This window comes from Sinohyriopsis cumingii, chromosome 1, assembly GCF_028554795.1.
Source record: "Sinohyriopsis cumingii isolate HCF-2022 chromosome 1, ASM2855479v2, whole genome shotgun sequence".
In the NCBI taxonomy this organism is placed as follows: domain Eukaryota; kingdom Metazoa; phylum Mollusca; class Bivalvia; order Unionida; family Unionidae; genus Sinohyriopsis; species Sinohyriopsis cumingii.
This window is the reverse complement of record NC_142961.1, coordinates 150,220,448-150,227,415: the sequence shown is the minus strand read 5'-3', so window position 1 is coordinate 150,227,415 and position 6,968 is coordinate 150,220,448.

The window sequence follows — 6,968 nt, the reverse complement described above, 5'->3', positions numbered from 1 at the left end:
TATATATATATATATATATATATATATATGTGAGAAATGTAACTATGGCTATAACAATCGAGAGCAACACAAACATTGTGGATCGAAATACTCAGGCTGTTTGGTTTTTAAACCCTGTCTTGACGAAGGACAGGAACGAGTTCATTGCCCTTCTTGTCAGAGCATTTTTCTTAGTCCAAACTGTTACCAAAAGCATCCGAAGACGCAAGGTTCACAGAAGAAAAGTGCTTGTCAACTGCTGCAATTGTGCCCTACTTGTGGACAAGGCATTCATACCAATAGTGCAAATGCACACGCTTGTCGAGTAAATAAACGATGTCCCAATTGTCGCCAAATCGAGGATTTGGAACACGAATGCTTCATTCAAAAATACCATTCCAAACATCAAGAGGAAGACGATGACCAGAAGAGGAAAGGGAATTTCAACTTTTTCGATTTTGAATGCATGCAAGAGACTGGCATTCACATTCTTAATTTCCGCGTGGCTCGCCGAGCTTGCGAGAAGTTCATCCAAAAGCCTATCTTTAGTCATTTCCCCCACTGCAGCAAGATTTCTGGAGGACGCGGAAAAATCTTTCGGGGACCTAACACGCTAGCCGATTTCGCCCAATGGATCTTAGACACCATCGACGAGATGTGGAGCCAGGAGTACATCGAACATTACGGAGATTGTCATCGCCATGCCACGGTGATGGCTCACAATTTCTCGGGATACGATGGACATTTTTTTTGAGATACTATACGGAACAAAGTACCGAACATCCTAAAGTGACTTTGAACGGAGCCAAAACCATTTCCATGCAAGTGGACCGAGTGCAGTTTAAGGATTCAATGAGTTACTTGGCCATGCCTTTGAGTCGAATGCCTAAAACGTTTGGAATGACAGAAATAGCCTAAGATTATTTTTCCGCACTTTTTCAATACCGAAGCCAATCAACACGCCGTTCTACCCGATTTGCCTGAAGATCACTACTATGACCACGACAAAATGCGCACCGAACAACGAGAAGCTTTCTACGCTTGGTACCAAATTCGCGAATCAGACCCCTTCGACTTTCAGGAAGAAATGTTAAAGTAGAGTCGTTCTGACGTGGACATTTTACGGCGTTGCTGTAGAAAATTTCGAGAATTATTCATGGAATACGGAGTGATCGATCCTTTGAAAGAAGCCTGCACCATTGCCAAAGCATGTTCTTTAGTATACCGCTAACTATTTATGCCCGAAAACACCCTGGCTGTAATCAGCCCTCAAACGACGGACTTTGTCAAACGTCGATAGTCGGTCAAAGCCCTTCGCTGGCTACAGTACTTGTGCGACAAGGAAGACAAATGGATTCAGCATGTCCGCAACGGGGGAGGCGAAAAAAAAAACATCGGACCGTATTCAATAGATGGCTGGGACTTAGAAAACCCTCAGATCTTGAACGAATTAAAGGTGCTTATTTCACAAATGTCACCTCTGCTACTCTCAAAATGACACTAAAAATCAGTTTTTATAACAAACCTAGGAAGACTTGTACGAGACCACTTGTCAGCGGTGCTTTAAGTTAGAACAGCTAGGATACCAAGTGGTGGAAATGTGGAAACACGAGTACGATCGCCGTTTGAAAACCGATCCCGAGTTCAAACGCATCGTGGAAAGTTATAAGCTGGTGGACCCTCTGGACCCGCGGGATAGTTTGAACGGAGGACGGACGAATGCCACCTGTTTGCTGTACCATGCCGACGTGGAGAAAGGAGAAGAAATCAATACTTGGACGTGTGTTCATTGTATTCTTACGTGTGGAAACATCTCACTTTCCCGCAGGGCGCCCGCAATTGCTGACCGAACACATCGACATGGACAACATTCGACAATACGAAGGATTAATTAAATGCAAAGTCTTGCCTCTCACGGACTTGTACCATCCCGATTTACCCCACCATTTTTGCGCGCAGTTCGTGTCATTTTGTGTTAGCATGTCATGTCTTTTTAAGCTTTAAGAGTTTTTCAGTCATATCGCTACGATGTCTGCAGTGTGACAGTTTATAGTGATGTCTAGCACTGGGGCATCATGACGCAGACATGTAGCATGATGTCCCACCCAGACACGTTATCCTGACACCAGGCCGACCAGTCCTAACACTAACCTCTTAATGCTGAGCGCCAAGCGAGGCATCTGTTGGTACCATTTTGTAAGTCTTTGGTATGACTCGGCCAGGGTTCGAACCCGAGACCTTCCGCATCTGAGGCGGACGCTCTAACCACTAAGCCACCGGAGAGAGAGAGAGAGAGAGAGAGAGAGAGAGAGAGAGAGAGAGAGAGAGAGAAAACGTGTGTACTAGTAGTGATAGCTGGTGTTAGTGAGCTAGCTGCATTTTCCGTTACAAATTAAATTATTGGAAACATGGTTTATAAATTAAAAAAAGTAATTGTTATTTCCAGATTCATATAATTCATAATGCATTTGATCATAACGTTGTCACGGCACATGAAGGACGTGCGAGACAAATTAACCACATCAAATGACATATGTAGAGCCGGTTTGGAAAATATGACATCACATCGAAAGTTGTTGGTCTATCCAAAATAACATTTAACGGAAATAAATAAACATATCATAATAGTATTTGTATATTTGTAATTTCTAAAGGCACATACCTATTCACGTATGCATATTTTTCATGTATAAAGGCACATTAAATATTGTAACGACGAAAGACACAACAGTAATTTTCGTTTCCTGAATACGAATAGTATTTCGTGTCATTGTCAGTCTATTTTAGCACGTATAAAAACAAACGCGTATGTCTGCACTTTTAACGCGCTATTTTTTGTACCTAGCACGCTAAATGCTGTTGTTTCTTCATTTTAGCGCGCTAAAATGAAAACTTGCACGTATGTTTTATTTTCATGCGCGATAGAAAAACTAGCGCGTTAATGTTTGTAATTTAGCGCTAGTTTTCATCTTAATGCCTTCAAGGCTCTTGATTTAATGCAAACTAGCACGCTAGAATGTAAACTAGCGCGCTAGTTTGCAATTTTCAAATCGTCCCAAAATGAGTCATACCACTAGATATCCGGAAAGATTGCCTTGCATGGGTACTCTTTGATTTAATGACACGACGGAAAAGTGACGACAGAGAGAGGTTTTTACAACGAATTTTTTTTTTAATTATTTTTTTAAATTTATTATTATTAACCCTGTAATAGTAATAGGTTGCTTTTACAACGAATTCAGGACCCGGTAGACTATTGTTGTAGAATTAACGGATATGACAGAATTGTTGAAGATGTTACAAAAACAGGAGGTATTGATTGAAAGTTATTTTCAATTTTATATATTTATGCATACCAGTAGTGAAAGGGGTCACCCTAGCGACAATGGGAATTAGCATTACAGAGACCCCTGGGTCACTCTAGCGACAATGGAAATTTAACATGGAGAAAAATCGTGGGTCACTCTAGCGACAAGGGGAATTAACATGGGAAAAAACCCTGGGTCACTCTAGCGACAAGGGAAATTGAACATGGGATTTTTTTTTTAAAATTTTTTTTAAAAAATTTTTTTAAAAAGGGGTAGGCAATTCAAAAGACTATCTCTTTTCGAGAAATATGGCTGGCCCTGAAAAGGGCCTTTGGGTTTTCTTCTTCTAATTTCTTCTTTTCCTCCACCAACTTCTTATTTTATCTCCAACACTCTTTCTCTTCTTTTTTTTCTCCTTCTCTTCTTTCTTCTCTTCCTCCTCTTCTTCTTTCTTCCTCTTCTCATTTTCCTCTTCTTTTTCAATTTTTTCGTTCCATGTTCTTATTCTTATCTTTTCCTCTTCATCCTCCTTCTCCTCCTTGATCTCTTTCATTACACCACTAATCTTGTCCTTTGCTTTCCTTAAATTGTTAATTTCCATCTTTACACGATGGGGACTATAGGAATAATGGTCTTCAACCAGTCTTAATAGCATCTGTTCCATTATTCCTAAATTGTCTAAAACGTCTTGCAAGGTTTGTAATTTGTCCATTTGGTTTGACGCCATCTTCTTTGTATTCTTTGCAGAATGGTTTGAACGACGAATACTGTGGGTTCTTATACGAAAAGCGCGTACGTGAAGGAAAACATCCCCTAAAACATAAAATAGATCTTACCTAGATGATGACCGAACATCGCGCGGACGTGAAGGAAAACATCCCCCTACTTTCTCATTTCATATAATATAACCCTAACTATACTCTCCACATTTGCTAAGAAACCCATAATCTACTATTCACACCAACATACCTGAGCTCTTACAAACACACAAACACATACACTTCCACTATTAATAAAGAGTTAGTGTTTATTTTCACACTACTCTACCTACACACATTGGCAAATTAATCGTTATTTCTTTTCTAGAGTATTGGGTAGCCCTTAAAAGGGCTGTTTTTGTTTGGAACTTCATGGACACCTGGTTAATGGTGGCACCTTCCAGGCCTGGCGCCACATACACATCTTATCCCCCAGTTACTTTTTACCTTTTGGGGGGAGAGAGCAGAGGCAGGATATGTCGCTTCAGAATCCCAATTTTCACTCTCTGGGATTCTGAAATTTTTTCTTCTCTCCTTTTCCTCCTCCTCCTCTTCTTTATATCTTCTTTCCTCCTCTTCTTTTTTTCTTCTTTCCTCCTCTCTTATCCTTCCCTCCTCGACAATGGCTTCAGCGGCCAGTTCATTTAATATGCGCCTGGCATATTCCAGATGCACATGAAGTTCCAACAGTTTCTCCAGTCTCGTGTTCATTTTTGGTGTTGATCAATCAACAAGGGTAGCTCGACTGCCCAACGAGTTTCATTTTATACTGAAAGCGCGGACGTGAAGGAAAACATCCCCTAAAAACATAAAATTCATCTTACCTAGATCATGACCAAGAAACAACAAAAACGCGCGGACCTAAAAGAAACACTCGCTCACTTTTTTATGCTACCCATCACTTCAATAGACTATCCACATACGCAAAGCAATCCAATCTAACCCAAAATCTACACCTCAATCAGCCCAAAAAAAAAAAAAAAACAAACATCATTTTAATCTACTATCCACACCAACCTACTTTATCACTTACAAACACAAACACTCAAACACATACACTTCCACTATTAATAAAGAGTTAGTGTTTATTTTCACACTACTCTACCTACACACATTGGCAAATTAATAGTTATTTCTTTTCTAGAGTATTGGGTAGCCCTGAAAAGGGCTGTTTTTTTGTTTTTTTGCTATGGCATTCTTTTTTAGTTTCTAAGAATGCGATGTCCTCTGAGGATAGACTTTCTGGCGATTGGTCTGCTTCTTCGGAAAGAGAAGAAGAATTCTTTGGTGTCGATACGACAATCCACAAAGCCTCTGACAGCTTCAGGTTGCTGCTGCTGTTGCTGTTGTTGCTGCTGCTGTTGCTGCTGTTGCTGCTGTCTCTGAAGTCTGTACTTCTCTGTCCATTCTTCTTTCTCCCTGTTCATTTCTTCTCTGAAGAGCTCTTCTATCAGGTCTTCAGTGATTTTTAACATTCTCACATTCTCTATTTCTTCTGGCTTCGGTATCAGACTGTGTCTGACCCTATGCAAATTCACGTAGGCTTCGTTGAGCTTAGCTAGTTTGGAGCACATCTTCTTAGGAGGACGAGTCGACAATGGATGGCTAGACTGGGAACAACCCGGTTCTTAAAGTGAAAGCGCGGACGTGAAGGAAAACATCCCCCACGGTTTTCGAGCCGCAACGTTCATGAGAGGGATAGTAAGAAATGAAAGAGCATCAATCCAACATTCTTATAGCTAAACAAACCACAAAGGCATTTTTTTTCAAAACACAACATTTTTTATTCAAAAATCACTTAACACTAACTAACAACAACATTTTTAACAATAAACCAACACTATAACATCAAACAATTTTTTTTCAAATCACAAACAATTTTTTTCTTTAAATGCAATCTACTTTAAACAAGGCTGACAACGTTGTGAATGAAATTGTGATTTCCACTGTTGGAAATCATTAGGCCATTGATGGACACTACGTTTCCTAGCTTGAGACAAAAGATAAGCATAATGGTCACAAAACCATCTATCTACTTTCACATCGTTTCTAGCAGAAGAACGAGGATCGAAATGAGTCACTAAATGTTCTAAGGAATAGCCCAGGCTGCGATGATGCAGAAAATACACACAGTATTGTCCACACACCAAGGAATCTGTGCCTTGTAATTTCACGTTATTGAATCGGGTGGTTTGAGCATTTCTTCTCATAAAGTCGATGATATCGTCTTCCAAAGGCGGCAATCCATACGAATCGAAATATTCCACACATCCTTCTTGAGGAAAGTAGACGGCTACCCAGTGGGTTCCTGGGAGATGACTGTCGTCCGTGTTGATCACGTAAGCTTGATGGTCTTTAGGTTTGCGATGAGGGAGTTCATCTTTAGCACAGACGACAGGATTCCAAGAAGACGTATACGAACTGTGGTTCAAAAGGTAATAAAGTTCCCAGGTATCCATTGTTTTGTGTTGTTTGTTTTCTTCTTCACAGGTAATAATAAGTCGTCAATTCGATCCTGACTTTTTGCTTGAAAATGTCTGACGAATAAACGGTTATTCGTTCTGTTTCCTCACTCTGATTCAGGAGAGCTTCGATACGATGGATCTCTTGAGTGGTTAATGGTGGACAAGAATGTTCACGCAAGTCTTTATACCACTGGTGCAACACGTCTTCGTTCGAGATGAGACTCCAAGCTTCGTCCAGATACTCGTCCAATTTTTCTTCTTGACTCAACATCAGGCATTTATCGTGTTGAATTTGACTGGGATGATCGTTTTGACATCCATAGCAATTTTTCTTGATCAATTCCGTCATTTTGTCGACCAAGTGTTTGGCAAAACAGGAGACTAAATGGGCTTCTTGTTCTGGCCATCTCGACTTCATTATGATATCTTCTTCGTCTTTGTCTTGAGATTCTTCTCCT